Source organism: Suncus etruscus, chromosome 9 (genome assembly GCF_024139225.1).
Source record: "Suncus etruscus isolate mSunEtr1 chromosome 9, mSunEtr1.pri.cur, whole genome shotgun sequence".
NCBI classification, from domain to species: domain Eukaryota; kingdom Metazoa; phylum Chordata; class Mammalia; order Eulipotyphla; family Soricidae; genus Suncus; species Suncus etruscus.
The window spans coordinates 103,723,980-103,739,772 of NC_064856.1; positions in this window are offsets into that span (position 1 = coordinate 103,723,980).

Here is a 15,793-nt window from a genome sequence, read left to right on the forward strand (position 1 = left end):
ATTCTTCCTGTTTTTTTACAGCCGTCTTAGAGCTAGCTACCTCTGAGCAGGAGATCTTGGATTTTTCAAGGCAAACCCCCCAGGAATAGCTTCCCCAAATTTTCTTCTGTAGCTATTTCTCATTTCTTTCCCAGGTTTGCTCAACTTTCCTCTACACCCCACTTTGATCTGTTGGTTCTAGACAGTCAGATGCTTCTCCTTATTCTGCCCCGGGATTTGCTGACCTAGCTGGAAGGAGAAAATAGACTGGCAAGGACCTCAGTTGCTAGTAGTGTGCTTTCAACCCATCTGTATAGATATCAAGATTTTAGCCTAAGCATTCATGCATATGTTTAACTGTACAAAGGAAATAGTTCTTGGTTGTGTTAATTGTTTTTAAATTAAGTAGTCTAAGCATTGTGGTTACAAGATTGTTCATAACGTAGTTGGGTTTTTAGACGGATATACTATGTTATTGTTGGTTTATTGACTTTTTTTTTTTTTTTTGGTGTATTTGTGACTGCGATGAGACACTCATTTAACATTTCGATGTTGTAAACTGTGTTACAAGGAGTCCAAAAATATCACACTTTGAGGAAACCCATGTATCCGTTACATTTTGCCAGCTTTAAACCTCTACAGAAATAGTTGTAAGATACTTTGAAACGCATGTTCTTGGCTTTGGGCTTCCAGAGATGGAGAAAGTAAAAGCATCCATTAGCATTAAAGTTTTTTATTTTATTATTTTTTCTTTTTAAATTATTATTATTATTATTATTGGTTTTTGGACCACATCTTGCAGTTCTCAGGGGTTACTCCTGGCAGGCTCCAGGAATTATAGAGGATGCTGGGGATAGAACGCAGGCCCAGATAGGCCACATGCAAGGCAAACACCCTATCCACTGTCCTAGTATATTACTCTGCTCCCCCCTTTTTTTAAGGCATTGTGATTTACAGTTCTTAGTTGAATTTTAGACATACAATGTTTCAGCACCAGTCCCACCACCAGTGCCAACCTCCACGCATGTCCCTAGAGTCCATCCCATGTCACTATCACCCAACCACCCCCCCCCAGCCTGCCATAATTATAGGCCCATTTTATTTACTTACTTTTTTTTTTTTTTTTTGCTTTTGGCCACACCCCGTGACGCTCAGGGGTTACTCCTGGCTTTGCACTCAGAAATCACTTCTGGCTTGGGGGACCATATGGGACATCTGAGATAGAACTGCGTTCAGTCCTAGGTCAGCATGTGCAAAGCAAATGCCCTACTGCTTGTGCCACCACTCTGGCTCCCCATTTTTGAAGTTTGGTTGTTAAAGTTTGGATCTCGTGATTTCACTGTTGTTGACTCTGTGGCTTAGTTAGTTCTGTCCTTCATTAACACCACCAACGCATCTGAGTCCCATTGATCATAATATTTTGTTTCCAGATAAATGGAAGCAAAGTTACTTAAAGAAAAATAAAAGAAAGGAAAAAAAGGAAGAAGTAAGGGGCTGGAGCGATATCACAGCGGTAGGGGCATTTGCCTTGCACGGCACCAACCCGGGAAGGACCAGGGTTTGATTCCCGGCATCCCTTAAGGACCCCTAAGCCTGCCAGGACCGATTTCTAAGCTCAGAGCCAGGAATAACCCCAGAGTGCCACAGCGACAACAAATATTATTTTAGTCACTGTGAAATTATAATTACTCATGATTGGATTCCCGGCATACAGTGTTTCAACAGCAATTCCTTCAAGTTTCCACTTCCCTTCATCAGTGCATCCCCCATACTTTGCCTTCCACCCACTCGTCTGCCTCTGCGAGTGGTGCTTTATCTTTCCCTTTTTAGGTTTTGTGCTGTGGTTTACAGTAATGTTGCTGATAAGATTTTAAACTTAACTCTTGATCAACTTTCAGCACTGTCTCCTCCTCATGGTTGAACTCTTCCCTCCACTATAGATGTAGCCTCCTCCCTGTCCTACCTCCCAGTCCCCTCAGGTGGCATATTTTCCACTGAACACTAGTTCTTATGTTCTTTGTTTCCATTGTCTTTGGGGATTGGTTATTCCACCATTACATTTCTTTATATCCCCCATATGCGCGAGATCATTCTGTGTCACTCTCCATTCCTCTAACTTCGACTCAGCATGATTCCTGTCAGGTCCCTCCAAGCAGCAGCAAATTGCATGACTTTATTGCAAAGTAATATTCCATATGTAGACATAGCATAGTTTCTTTACCCACTCATCTCTTCTTGGACATTTTGGTTGTTTTCAGATTTTGGCTATTATGGGTAGTGCTGCAAGGAACATAGGTGATGGAAATGTTTGTTCTCCATTTTGTTCTTGGGCCTTTGGGGGTATATATTCCAAGAAGTGGAGTTGCTAGGTCAAAAGAAAGTTCAATTTCTAGATTTTGGGGGGGAGGGGGAAATATCCAAATTGTTTTCCAGAAAGACTTTTTCAAAAAGACAAGTCAGTATTCCCACTAGCCCGGAGATATAGCACAGTGGCGTTTGCCTTGCAAGCAGCCGATCCAGGACCAAAGGTGGTTGGTTCGAATCCCGGTGTCCCATACGGTCCCCGTGCCTGCCAGGAGCTATTTCTGAGCAGACAGCCAGGAGTAACCCCTGAGCACCGCCGGGTGTGGCCCAAAAACCAAAAAAACAAACAAACAAACAAAAAAAAAACAAGAAAATAATGGTTTTGGTTTTGTTTTGGTTTTGTTTTTTTTGGGGGGGGGCACACCTGTTGACGCTCAGGTGTTACTCCTGGCTATGCACTCAGAAATTGCTCCTGGCTTGGGGGACCATATGAGACACCAGGAGATCGAACCACGGTCCGTCCTAGGCTAGCGTTTGCAAGGCAGATGCCTTACTTCTAGCACCACCGCTCCAGCCCCGAGGAGAGAAATATTGGGTCGGTGTTGAAGCTCCACTTGTCCTAATCCAAACCCAGGTGAACAGGTCTGAAGCAGGGACACTGCAAGGAATACGAAAACAAGACAACATAAGGGAACAAATATTAGTGTCAGGGGGTTTCCAGCCTCATGGACCAAGCCCCAACTGTCTTCCTCTTATGATCTTTATTGACCAGACTCAATCTATCTGGGGTTGGGGAAGTCAGACTAGTTAACAGACAAAAGTACCTATCAAATGCTAATCAAGCCTTGGTGGGTCTCTAATCAAGCTTAGGTGCTTTTTGATTAGATCTCAAAAATCGATTTGTGAAGGGAAGAGGAAGCTCTGTCGTGGGGAAAACCATGTGTGCTTTGTGTGTTAAGCTACAAACCTGAGTGATAGAACAGCAGGGAGAGAGATTGCCTTGCAAGCGGCCAACCGAAGTGCCATCCCTGGCATATCCCATATGGTTCCCCGAGTCCACCAGGAGTGACCTGAGCACTGCCAGATGTGGCCCCCCCAAAAAAATTGGGGCCCAAGTAATAATACATCGGTAGGGCATTTGCATTGCATGCGGCCAACCCCAGAGGAACTCCAGTTCAATTCCCAGCATCCTATATGATCCCCTGAGCCTGCCAGGAGCGATTTCTGAGGCAGAGCCAGGAATTACCCAAGTGCTTCTGGGTGTGACCCAAAAAACCAATAAATAAAGGAATACATTAAATAAATTTATTTTATTGTTTGTTTTGTTGTTGTTGTTGTTGTTGAGTCATACTCTAGGCCAGGTTTCCTCAAACTTTTTAAACAGGGGGCCAGTTCACTGTCCCTCAAACCATTGGAGGGTCTGACTATAATAAAAACAACAAAACTTATGAACAAATTCTTATGCACACTGCATATATCTTATTTTGCAATGAAGAAACAAAACAGATACAAATACAATATGTGACCCGCGGGCCATAGTTTGAGAACCACTGCTAGGCCCTAGGGCATATTCTGAGCTCAGAGTTTAATACTAGAGGTATTTGTGAGTAAACACAACTTGGTGGTTTGCTCGCCTTATACTGTTTCTTCTGTCCTGTCTCTCCAGCACCAAGTTTGGAAATCTTTTTAAAGCACTCTTGAGTGTTTTTATGTCCGTTAAATAAGAAGAGAACCTTACAAGAACGCTGTTGTGATTAAATGCATATGAAGAGGTCTGATAAGTGGAAAATGGCAAATCACAAAAAATGTGATTATCTTGCCACATTGCCAATGTGACTTATTAATCACAATGGGGAAACAAAGACTTTGATAAGAAGGAAACCTAATCTTTCTCTCCAAAACTGTCAGTCACCTAGTTAGCATTATTTTTTGTTTTTGTTTTTGGGCCACACCCGGCGGTGCTCAAGGGTTACTCCTGGCTGTCTGCTCAGAAATAGCTCCTGGCAGGCACGGGGGACCATATGGGACACCGGGATTCGAACCAACCACCTTTGGTCCTGGAGGCAAACTCCGCTGTGCTATCTCTCCGGGCCCCTAGTTAGCATTATTAAACCTGGGACAATGGATATTTTTATGAGGTACCCCGTGTGCTGTAGCATGAAACATCAGTTCATGATGTTTCCTTGTCAAGAATGTTGAACCTGAATCTAATCAAGTATTTGCATCTAACCTCTGATTTACAGGGGCTGGAGGAACCAGTTTAATGACAGGACTTAGGAACCAATCAGATAAATCAAGAACCTGGGGCATTCTATAAGAGAATTAATGTTATTTAAAGGGGCAATGGCTCTAATTTTTTTTATTAGATCCAGAACTTAATTGACTTAAAAAAACTCGAGCAAATGCTTTGCATTAGGAGGCCTGAGTTTGATCCCTGGCACTGCCTAGCCCCATAAGCACTGAGTTAAGAGGAGCCCTTGAGCACTGCTTGAATGTGACATTCCAACCAAGAAAGGAATACAGACAAACAAAACCCCAGTGTGACAAATGAATAAAATCTTCCCCAAACCAAAGATAAATGGTTCATTTAAAAATTCCGAGGGCCGGGCCCGGAGAGATAGCACAGCGGCGTTTGCCTTGCAAGCAGCCGATCCAGGACCAAAGGTGGTTGGTTCGAATCCCGGTGTCCCATATGGTCCCCCGTGCCTGCCAGGAGCTATTTCTGAGCAGACAGCCAGGAGTAACCCCTGAACACCGCCGGGTGTGGTCCAAAAACAAAACAAAACAAAACAAAAAAAATTCTGAGGGTCAACAATAGAGACAAGGGCCAGGAGGAACAGTTCATGGTAGAAAACTTCCCACAAATAGTAGGGGAATGCAGTTAGGACAGAGAAGGGAGTACTAAGACAATGATAGTTGGAAATGATCATGCTGGGCAAGAACTGGGTGCTGAGTTAAAGTGATAGACATATCACTTTAGCAACAATATTGTAAACCACAGTGTCTAAAAGGAAAAAATCAAAGGAGGGAGGGACGAGGAAGGAAGGAAGGAAGGAAGAAGGAAGGAGGGAGGGAGGGAGGAAGGAAGGAAGGAAGGAAGGAAGGAAGGAAGGAAGGAAGGAAGGAAGGAAGGAAGGAAGGACGGGGAAAGAAAGAAAAAGAAAGAAAGAAAAAAGAAAGAAAGAAAGGAAGGAAGGAAGGAAGGAAGGAAGGAAGGAAGGAAGGAAGGAAGGAAGGAAGGAAGGAAGGAAGGAAGGAAGGAAGGAAGGAAAGGAGAAGGAGGGAAGGAAGGAGAAGGAAGGAAGGAAAGGAGAAGGAAAGGGAGGGAGAGAAGGAGGGAGGGAGGAAGGGATGGAGAGGGGGAAAGAGTCTGTCCCCAGAGGCTGTCAGGTGGGGGGGGAGCCTGGGTGGGAAACTGAGGACATTGTTGATAGGAAATGTGAACAGGTGAAGTGTGTTGTACATTGTATGACTGAGACTCAATCATGAATAAAAATTGCAATTGTGAGAAAACTGTATTATGAGCAACCTTATAACCATGGCATTTAATTTAATTTTTTTGGTTTTTGAGTCACACCCAGCAGTGCTCAGGGGTTACTCCTGGCTCTATACTTAGAATGGCTCCTGGCAGGCACGGGGGACCATATGGCATGCCGGGATTCGAACCACCATCCTTCTGCATGCAAGGCAAACGCCTTCCCTCTATGCTATATCTCTGGCCCAGGTGTTTAAATTTTTAATAAAAAATAAATTAGGGCCGGGCGGTGGCGCTAAAGGTAAGGTGCCTGCCTTGCCTGCGCTAGCTTTGGATGGACCGCGGTTCGATCCCCCGGTGTCCCATATGGTCCCCCAAGCCAGGAGCAACTTCTGAGCACATAGCCAGGAGTAACCCCTGAGCATTACCGGGTGTGGCCCAAAAATCAAAAAAAAAATTAATTAATTAAAAATTTTCAAGTGCTCAGTATTACTCTGGGTAGGGTATTTACCTTTTGTGTGGCTGTCCAGGACTAAGATAAGCCCTGAGCACTGCCTTGGTGTGCAACCCCCACATTTTTGAGGAGTGCGTTTATTTTTTAGTTTTAGTTTTTTGGGGTGCTTGGGCTACACCCAAGCAATGCTCAGTGGTGTTTAGGACCATATGTTGTACCTGATATATAATCATGCTGTTAGTTGCCATGTAAGAGTTTTAATCCCTGGGCCCGGAGAGATAGCACAGTGGCGTTTGCCTTGCAAGCAGCCAATCCAGGACCAAAGGTGGTTGGTTCGAATCCTGGTGTTCCATATGGTCCCCCGTGCCTGCTAGGAGCTATTTCTGAGCAGACAGCCAGGAGTAACCCCTGAGCAATGCCGGGTATGGCCAAAATACCAAAAAAAAAAAAAAAGTTTTAATCCCAATGTTATTTCTCTAGCCCAAAAGATAACCAATTATATAGTTGGATTCTATTTTTGAAAACATGTATTTAAAAAAAAATGCATATTGGGAGAATTTGAAATTTTAATATTAAATGATTAGGTAGTTTACTTGTTCTGTATAATATAAGCATGATGTATAGTATATGAAGGTAAATATATTCAGATTTGGAGAAAAAAATTTTTTTTGTTTTTCGGGCCACACCTGTTTGATGCTCAGGGGTTACTCCTGGCTAAGTGCTCAGAAATTGCCCCTGGCTTGGGGGGACCATATGGGACGCCGGGGGATCCAACTGCAGTCCTTCCTTGGCTAGCGCTTGCAAGGCAGACACCTTACCTCTAGTGCCACCTCACCGGCCCCCAGATTTGGAGAAATTTGTTCGAGTATTTCAGTGTGCAGAGTCATGAATTTACAATTTCTTTTGAAATACCGTACTTTCCGGCGTATAAGACGACTAGGCGTATATGACGACTAGGCGTATAAGACGACCCCCTAATTTTGCAGTTAAAACATAGGTTTAGGCCTATATTCGCTGTATCAGACAGAACGTTCCTGTGCTGCAACTGTATGTGCCACAATGAGCCAATCACAACAAGCAAAGGTTCAAAGGTTCTACTGTCATAGACTTCCTCTCTGACTCTGGCCAAGCTGAGCAGGCTTTTGACTGTGTAGATTCGGGTCCAGAACATTGTCTAATTTGCTTGCATCAAAAGCCTACTTGGATTGGCTGAGTCAGAGAGGCGGTCCGAGCAGCCTTGCAGTTATTGGTGCAGGATCGAGTTGGAAAATTCGTTTTGTGGCAATATTCAGACAATTTTCGTTTAGCGGCATATCAAAACGTTATTCGGGATATACTCGGTGTATAAGACGACCCCCGATTTTTGGTTGACTTTTTTTTGTTTCAAAAGTCGTCTTATACGCTGGAAAATACGGTAGTTTTCAGAAAACAACAGACGGGGCCAGAGTAATAACTCAGCAGCTAGTGCATTTGCCTTGCATGCAGCTGACCCAGGTTCGATCCCCAGCATCCTATATGATTCCCAAGCCTTCCGGGAGTGATTTCTGAGCACAGAGCCAGAAGTAATTCCTGAGTGACACCGGGTGTGACCCCCGCAAAAAAAAAAAAAAAAAAGACAGACCAAGGATATGATTAAGGAGTGATCACTACCTTGTATGCTCATCCTCCAACAGCCTCAGAAGTGGCTGCACAACAGCAATAGAAAAGTAAGGAAAAAGTAATAAAAAAAAATAAAACATTTTGTTGTGCATGCAGACATCTATATATTACCTTTGTATCCACTCATGGATATGGAAAAAATATTGCTATGGAAAAACATTCATATATAGGATGTCATTTTTATTTTTATGTTTGGTTTGTGGACCATATCCAGCAGTGCTCAGAGCGGATTTCTAGCTCTGTGCTCAAGGAGCATCCTTAATAGTGCCAGTGATTGAACTGGAGTTGACTACAGGCAAGGCAAGAGCCTTAACTCCTATAAGACCTTTCCAGTCCCTATTATATATCTTGAAAAAAATTAACATTTAATAGCTCGAGTTGAGTAATTGTTTCTCAGCTACTCCCTGCAGTCTACAGCCCAGATTTCTTGGCCTTGAAAATCTGTTGTGCCTGCTCTCTACACCCCACCTATTTCACTATGTTGCATATACTCTCCCTTCCCAATAAATGGAGACACACATATTGTTGTCCCATTTGCCCTGCACTGTCTTGGACTGGTACCTCTGGATTTGCTTTTCCTCTTTTCTGTGCCTGGAATTATCTGCTTCCCCCAGATTCCTCTGATTTCCCTGACTACAAGTAATACTCTTTTTTTTGGTAAGACTTCTAGAATTTCCTGTGTCTTTGTTTTGCCTTTGCTTTAAATTCCAGCCATATTGCCACTCCTTTGTGAGCTCATTCAATGTAGGATCAAAATCTGCTTGATCCTCCATTCCTTCTCTGACAGGATAGCGTATTCATTCACTTAACAAATATTTATTGAGAAGCTATTACATAGTTTTTAGTCTTGAGTGAAGGGTGGGGAAAAGAGTAGTAAATGTACAGGTAGGCTCTGTTCTCATGGAGTGAAAATAACATTGTGGACATCAGGTATTAAGAAACATGAGTTATTATGAACAATTATTATTTGCATAGAGAGAACAGGCACAGTAATTATGCTGGAAGACAGAGAACAGTCCAAGAGCTATAAAAGGGACTCACCAGAAGTGAGAGCATAGTGGTAGGACATTTACCTTGGACACAGCTGATTCAGGACTGACAGTTGTTCGAATCCCTGCTCCCATATGGCTTCCCGTGCCTACCCAGAGCAATTTCTGAGCACAGAGCCAGTAGTAATCCCTGAGCACCGTCGGATGTGACCCCAAACCCAAAATAAAGGGAAAAAGAAAATTTCAAATTGGACCTCTGGAGACTGGGGAGGCATTATGAAAGGAAAGGAGAGTCATCTTTATGAAGACTGAGGAGAGAAAGCAATTTGGGCTGGAACAATATTACAGCAGGTAGCAAGTTTGCCTTGCATGCAGTTGTCCTGGGTTCGATCCCTGACATCCCATATGATTTCTGGAGTATGCCAGGAGTGATTTCTGAGCACAGAGCCAGGAGTACCGGGTTGAGTGACCGGATTGTGGTCCAACCCCCCCATCAGAAAAAAAGAAAAAAAGAGAGAGAGATAGCAACTGGGAGGGAGGGATAAAAGATGAAGGGCACAGGTGCAAATGACTTATAGGATCACATAAGGATTTGTGATTTTATTCTAAATGCAGTGGGAAACAATGGAGGAAAATATAATTAAAAATGATCATTGGCTTGTGTGTAGAGTCAGAAAATTGAAGAGGAGAAATTAATAAACATTTACAGTTTTTTTTGTTTTGTTTTGTTTTAGGGCCACACCCGGTGGTGCTCAGGGATTACTCCTGGCTCTGTGCTTCAAAATCACTCGGGGGACCCTATGGGATGCTGGGGATCGAGCTGAGGTCTGTTTCAGTTTGGCCATGTGCAAGGCAAATGCCCCCCCCCCCCGCACTGTGCTATCACTCCAGCCCCCTTTTACAGTGTTTTAGCAAACACAGTGACTCCAGTGATAGAGATGAGGAAAAGAGGGCAAATACCACTGGGGAATAGAAATGATAGGACCAGGCATATGGTGGTGATTCTATCAGTCCTTGATGGAGGAAATAAACCAAAAATATTGAGGTGTGGTTTTCTCATGGAGTCACATTCTTATTCTATCCTGACATGAGCCTAAAGCTAGGTGATTTTTGATGTATTCCTTTTTGTATGTAGTGGCATGTAATATTGCAAAATGATCACTTTCATAAAGTCACCACCTTGATCACCTTATGTAATTATCATTTTTTTTAAATGGTGAGAAAATTTATGATTCACTCTCTTTCTTTTTTTTTTTTTTTGTTTCTGGGTCACACCCGGCAGTGCTCAGGGGCTACTCCTGGCTCTACGTTCAGAAATCACCCCGGCAGGCTCAGGGGACCATATGGGATGCTGGGATTTGAATCACCATCCTTCAGCATGCAAGGCAAATGCCTCCATGCTATCTCGCCAGCCCCTCACTCTCTTAACTTTAACATAGAACATACTACAGTTAAGTATATGCTCCCTAGAATTTTTTTTTCTTTATTTTTCTTTCTTTTTTGTTTCTGGGCTACACCCAGGGGTGCTCAGGAGTTACTCAGAAATCACCCCTGGATGGGGCAAAAGCGGTGGTGCAGGGTGTAAAGCGTCTGTCTTGCACGCTCCCTAGCCTAGGACAGACGGCAGTTCGATCCCCCGGCGTCCCATATGGTCCCTCAAGTCAGGAGCGATTTCTGAGCACATAGCCAGGAGTAACCCCTGAGCGTCACTGGGTGTGGCATAACACCCCCCCCCAAATAATCACTCCTGGCAGGCTCGAGGGAACATATGGGAGTCCAGGGATCAAATTCACGTCCGTCTTGGGTTGTCCACATGCAAGGCAAACTTCCCACCCACTGTGCTATCACTGGGCTTAAACTTTTTTATATTTTAACTGAAACCTTTGATGACCATTCTCTGTTTCCCCTATCTGAGTCCCTATCTTCTCCAGGGAACCTCCGTTTTGCTGTTTGAATTTTCTTTATTTCTCTTTCCTCATTTTTTTTCTCTTCTCCCTCTCTTTTGTTCTTTTGTTTTGGGCCACACCTGGCGGTGCTCATGCCTTGCTCCTTTTCTGTGCTCAGGCCTCACTCTTGACGGGACTGTGGGGCCATATGTGGGTGCTGAAGTTAGCACTTATCTGTAAGTGCCCCGACCTACAGGGGATACCAGTCAAAAGATGGGTTACTCTTTCTCCGAAAGAGCTCGCAAATAACGACAGATAGACACAGACCAAATAACAGACACAGAGACAGACAAGAATAGGAGAAGGATTCAAGATCCAATTCCATTTATTGAAGCACAAGGCCCGGCTTAAATACCTTTTGCGGGCACAGTTCTGCAAGTACACATATCGATATGGGATAGATACATTGAACAGGCAGGAATACCTAGATAACAGGGCCCATCGGCGAGTGGGACGGAATGTACAGATAATGGGAACTTCAGATAAGTTAGACTCAGTTTCCCAGGCTTAAAATTCTATGTTTTCATTGTCATTATGCAAGCCTTAAACGGTTACATTTACTTCTCAGGGCCCCCTGCTTTTAACAAAGTTCTCTGCTTGTCACAAGGGCCTGCTTTTAGCTAAGTTTTCTGCCTGTTGTTATAAGGGTCCCAGGCACTTATCCACTATTACTTTTGTATGTACTATTTTAGTACATAGAAAGTAGAAAATAGGGTCTGGAGCGGTAGCACAGCGGTGGGGCGTTTGCCCTGCACCCCGGCTGTCCCAGAACAGACCTCAGTTCGATCCCTGGCCTCCCATATGGTCCCCCAAGTCAGGAGTGATTTCTGTGCGCAGAGCCAGAAGTAACCCCTATGCATCACTGGGTGTGCCCCCCAAACAAAACAAAACAAATAAACAAAAAGCAAAAAGAAGAAATAGAAAATAGTTTAGTACATAGAAAATAGAAAATATAGGGCTGGAGCGATAGTACAGCAGTAGGGCTTTTGCTTTACACGCGGCTGGCTCAGGACGGACCTAGGTTTGATCCCCCGTGTCCCATATGGTCTCCCAAGCCAGGATGGATTTCTGAGCGTATAGCCAGGAGTAACCCCTGAGCATCACTGGACGTGGCCAAAGAAAAAACAAAGAAACAAACAAAAAAAGGAAATAGAAAATATGTTTTGTTTTGTTTTGTTTTGTTTTTTTTGTGGTTTTTGGGTCACACCCGGCTGTGCTCAGGGGTTTTTCCTGGCTCTGTGCTCAGAAACTGCTCCTGACAGGCACGGGGGACCATATGGGACGCCGGGATTCGAACCGATGACCTTCTGCATGAAAGGTAAACGCCTTACCTCCATGCCATCTCTCCGGCCCCGGAAATAGAAAATATGTACCATTTTCTTGCTTCTACTCTTTTCTCTCCTTCCCTTCCTTCCTCCCTTCCTTCCTCCCTTCCTTCCTCCCTTCCTTCCTTCCTTCCTTCCTTCCTTCCTTCCTTCCTTCCTTCCTTCCTTCCTTCCTTCCTTCCTTCCTTCCTTCCTTCCTCTTCTTCCCTCCTTTTCCTTCCTCCTTCCTTCCTTCTTTCATTCCTTCCTTCCCTCCTTCCTCTCTTCCTTTCTTCCTCCCTTTCTTCATCTTTTCTTTGTTTTTTGGGGTTGGACCTGGCAGTATTCAGGTGCTACTCCTGATTTTTTTTGGTTTTTCGGTCCACACCCATTTTATGCTCAGGGATTACTCCTGGCTAAGCGCTCAGAAATTGCCTCTGGCTTGGGGGGACCATATGGGATGCCCGGGGATTGAACTGCGGTCCTTCCTTAGCTAGCGCTTGCAAGGGAGACACCTTACCTCTAGCACCACCTCGCCGGCCCTGCTACTCCCGATTTTGTGCTAGGACATCATTCTTTGCCATAGTTAGAGGACCATGTAGTGCTGATCAAATCATATGCAAATCATGAGCTCAGCCCATTGAGTTATATCTCTGGCCCTTAAAATCTTTCTTTTCTTTTTTTCTTTTTCTTTTTTTTTCTTTTCTTTTCTTTTCTTTCTTTCTTTTTTTTTTTTTTTTTTTGTGGTTTTTGGGTCACACCCAGCAGTGCTCAAGGGTTATTCCTGGCTCCAGGTTCAGAAATTGCTCCTGGCAGGCACGGGGGACCATATGGGGCACGGGGGACCATTTGGGGCACCGGGATTTGAACCGATGACCTCCTGCATGAAAGGCAAACGCCTTACCTCCATGCTATCTGTCCAGCCCCAACATCTTTATTTTATTTTTTTGTTTTGTTTTGTTTTCTTTTTGGGCCACACCCATTTGATGCTCAGGGTGTGATACTCTTGGCTAAGTGCTCAGAAATCCCCCCTGGCTTGGGGGTACCATATGGGACGCCGGGGGATCGAACCGTGGTCCTTCCTTGGCTAGCGCTTGCAAGGCAGACACCTTACCTCTAACGCCACCTCACCGGCCCCCATCTTTATTTTCTTATATTTATTTTGGCTTTGGGCCATACTTGGTGATGCTAAGGGCTTGCTTACTCCTGATTTAGCACTCAGAGATTACTCCAGGCAGTGCTCAGGGGACCATGTGGGGGGCTAGGGATCAAACTGGCTTGCTGTGTGCAAGGCAAGTACCCTAACACTGTATTATTCCATCGACTTATTTATTTTATTTATTTATTTATTTATTTTGGTTTTTGGGTCACACCCGGAGGCACTCATGGGTTACTTCTGGCTCTGTGCTCAGAAATCGCTCCTGGCAGGCACAGAAGACCATATGAGATGCCAGGATTTGAACTACCATCTGTTTGAATCAGCTGCATGCAAGGCAAAATCTCTACCGCTGTGCTCTCTCTCCCGTCCTCACATCTTCTTGAAATTATATAGTATTTGCCTGTCTCCTTTTCACTAAGTTAGTTCCCTTAGCTTAAAGCTTACAAAACCTGTCCACATTGTCTCAAATGGTATGATTTCTTTTTTCTTATGGCTTAATAATGAGCATTTTTCTTTCTTTCCATCTTTCCTTCCTTCCTTCTTTCCTTCCTTCCTTCCTCCTTCCTTCCTTCCTTCCTTCCTTCCTTCTTTCCTTCCTTCCTTCCTTCCTTCCTTCCTTCCTTCCTTCCTTCCTTCCTTCCTTCCTTCCTTCCTTCCTTCCTTCCTTCCTTCCTTCCTTCCTTCCTTCCTTCCTTCCTTCCTTCCTCTTTTTTTTAGCCACACCTGGTAGGTGCTTAAGGGCTTACTCATGGTTCTGCACTCAGGATTCATCCTAGCAGACTCAGGGGACCATATGGGGTGCTAGGTATCAAACTCAGGTTGGCCATGTGTAACACAATTACTTTACCTGCTGTACTATCTCTCTGGCTATTCATCACAGTTTCTTTATTCCTGTCTCCACCAATGTGAATAATGCTTCAGGGAACATAAAGTTGTAGATATATCTTTGAGATGCTGAGTTAATATATATATATATATACATATATAATCTGTTATATATAATATATATCCAGAAATAGGATTGCTTGAACATATGGTAGTTCTATTTTCAGTTTTTATTAAAGGAAGTCCATATGTACTACTTTCTAAAAAAATCTTGATCTAGATACTTGTGCTTTTATAGGTTTTTGTTTGCTTGGCTGATACACTCAGCCATGTTCGGAACTTTGCATCCAGGAGGCCTGGGTTTTATTCCTGGTACTGCACGCTCCCTGGAGCACTGATCTAGGAGTAGCCCCTGAAAACTGCTGGGTGTGGTCCCAAAACGGAAGCATTTGCCCTAAGGAAAATGGAAGTAAAAATTGGAAGGACTGGAGGGCTCAATGGGTTGAGGCCCAGGTTCAATCCTAGGTACCGGTAGCATGTTCCTCTGAACACTACAAAGAAAAAACCCTGTGCATCACTGGGTGTGGTTCAAAAAAAACAACAAAGCTAACTAAACCAAAATAAATAGAACCAAAAAGAAAAAATAGCCCAAGCTTTTATTATAAAGCAGCAGAGGAAACTTCACAAGACAGTATTTTTTCTTAAATGGTTTCTCGTCTCAACAGCAATCCTCAGCAGTCCCTTTGGTCTATAGGAGAGAAACCCAGAAACTCAGTCTTATGCCGTCATGCCTTTCCTGTTGTTCCAGATGTGTCTGTAGCAAACCCAAAGCTAAGTGGTAGACTGTGCAGTGCTAAATTTAATCCTGGTTCTACTACATACAGAGCATGTGCTCCAGCCCTCTGAGTTATTTCCCCAGCTCTATCCTATTTTTTAAAATCAACTCTTTAACGGAATCACTGTGAGATACACAGTTATAAAGTTATTCATAATTGAGTTCCAATCATACAATTTCCGGCAGCCTTCACCAGTGCACATTTCCTGCCACCAATGTCCCTAGTTTTCCTCATTCTCTCCCCACTGCCCCACTGCCTGCCTCTGACATTTTTCTCTCATTTTCTCTCATTTCTTCTCTCTCTCTCTCTCTCTCTCTCTCTCTCTCTCTCTCTCTCTCTCTCTCTCTTTCTATCCCTCCCTCTATTTTTATCTCCTTCCCTCTCCCTCTTTTTTTTTTTTTTTTTTTTTTTGTTTTTTTTTTTTTTGTTGTTGTTTTTGGGTCACACTCGGCAATGCTCAGGAGTTACTCCTGGCTCTACACTCAGAAATCGCTCCTGACAGGCTCAGGGGACCATATGTGATGCCGAGATTCGAACCAACGACTTTCTACATGCAAGACAAACACATTACTTCCATGCTATCTGGGGTTACTCTTAGCTATGCGCTCAGAAATAGCTCTTGGTTTGGGGGACCATATGGGACACCCGGGGGGGGGGGGATGGAACCGCAGTCCATCCTAGGTTAGCACTTGCAAGGCAGACGCCTTACCTCTAACGCCACCGCTTCAGCCCCCTTTGTTTTTGTTTTGTTTTGTTTTTACTGCATCCCAAGCTAAATATGGAATCTCAGCTAGTTCTGAGTCCTGGTTCTTAGAGCAGTGGGTTGCCATTCTCTGGATTTGACTTTGATATCTGTCACTGCA